The sequence below is a fragment of the Elephantulus edwardii genome, unplaced genomic scaffold (genome assembly GCF_000299155.1).
Source record: "Elephantulus edwardii isolate Elephantulus edwardi_28Jun2011 unplaced genomic scaffold, EleEdw1.0 scaffold00172, whole genome shotgun sequence".
NCBI classification, from domain to species: domain Eukaryota; kingdom Metazoa; phylum Chordata; class Mammalia; order Macroscelidea; family Macroscelididae; genus Elephantulus; species Elephantulus edwardii.
The window spans coordinates 605,078-606,879 of record NW_006399922.1 but is presented as its reverse complement, the minus strand read 5'-3'; the positions used below and the strand labels follow the sequence as shown (position 1 = coordinate 606,879).

The window sequence follows — 1,802 nt, the reverse complement described above, 5'->3', positions numbered from 1 at the left end:
ATGGGACCGTCCAAAGAGTAAATCTTTGTGGCCATCAAAAACTCCTTCCCTTCCCTTCCCTTCCCTTCCCTTCCTTTCCCTTTTTAATTTTATTTTTGGAGGCAGAGGGAGACTATTGAGTGATGGGGACAACACACTCCACAGAGTGCTGTGTATAAATGAGACACTTCTCCACAAAAGGAGGTGGGGTGGGGGCTAGGTTACCTTTCAGTTGCCTTGGGGAGGGGGAGGAAGGCTTCCAGGGCCATCGAAGGGGAGTAGGTGCCTCAACATCGGGGTCATTGGAGTCGGGAGATGCACCCCAGGGTTTGAGAGATAAAGCCCAGAAGCAGGAGGGTGGCCCCCAGGAGGCTGTGGGTGAACCCCAGGAGGCTGAAGATGAGCACCTGGTCCCTGGAGGTGGATCCCTGGTGTCTGGGGTTGAACCCCTGGAGCCTGGAGCCTGAGGATGGACCTCTGGAGCCTGAAGAGATGAACCCCCGGAGCCTATGGATGAACTGGGGCTGTGGGGTGGACCCCAGGAGTGGGTGGATGGCACCCTACGGGCCAGGGGGTGAGAAGCAGGAGCAGGTGGATGCACCCCTAGAGGCTGAGGATGAACCCCAGAAGTTGGTGAACTCCTGGGGGTGAACTCCTGCAAATGGGAGAGGGTGCCCCCCTGGGGATGGAGGGTGTACTCCTGGGGCTGGAGGATAGACCCCTGGAGCTGGACGATGGGCCTTGGAGATTGGTGGGTGAACCACTGGGGTTGGGAGTACACCCCGGGTGCTGGTGGGGGCAGCTGAGGGGGCCCTGAGGGGGCTGGCCCCGTGGGTGGCATGGGCTGCATGGGTAGTCCTCCAGGTGGTGGCAGGGGCGAGGCCTCAGGTAGTGGTGACCTTGGGGATTGTCTGTTGGGGGGGGTGGACGGTGGGGACCACTTCATCCCTGGAGGCCCAGCAGGTAGGGCTGGTGGTGCGGGGGACTTTTCCATCTTGAAGTGGAACTGCAGGAAATACTACTTGATTTCCTGGCTCCAGTGGGTCCAGAACTTACCCTCGGCCTTGTCTATCTCTGCTCGCCACCATGAAGGCAATGGTCTTGTAGGGCTTGGCGACCATCAGCAAGTACTGCCATCGTCTGTCTGGGGCCTCGATCTGCTGCTCGTAGACAGACATGAAGCTGTGCCAGGGCATGATGCCCTCAGCGATCTCTGGGTAGTCAATCTAGAAGAGGAGGATCTGCTGGCCCACTTCCATGTCCCTCTGCTTGTTTACTTTGTAGCCTGGGTGGCTAATCTTCACAATTTTTTTCACCTTAACCTTAACCTTTTTGGGTGTGGGCTGGTCTGATGCTTTTCCCCCTGGTGTGAGCCAGGAAACCGCCCTCACTGTGATGCAGAGTCAAGCAGGGCTTGCACTCCAGGAGCCCAGGTGGTTCTTCATGAAGTGTCCTTGTTGATGTTGATGGTTTCCAGGACTGCCTGCCTGAGGCGTTCACAGACACAAAGGTTGCTCTCAGAGGAGGAGGCTATACCCCCACTCCGGGTCTTGCTGCCAGGGTGGTGCTGGAAGTCCATGGTCTTGGGTGTCAGAGAAGGAGAAAGCCCTTATAAAGACACTGCTGTCACTTGATCCTCCAAAACCTTTTTTTCAACAGGGTGAAAAGAAACCTACCAACTGAGAACAAACATTTGGCAATACCATTTCAGACCAATGTCTCATAACAAAAATTTACAGAATATTCCTGGACTTCCAGAAGAATAACACTGATAATACAGTTACAAAATGGGTAAAAGACTTTTCACAGAAGATCTATGGATG

General features: G+C 55.1%; 1 pseudogene; it reads right to left on the bottom strand.

Moving 5' to 3' along the window:
- Nucleotides 1-207: 207 nt before the first annotated feature.
- Nucleotides 208-1,558, bottom strand: LOC102864642 (annotated as a pseudogene).
- Between the last annotated feature and the right edge of the window lie 244 nt (nucleotides 1,559-1,802).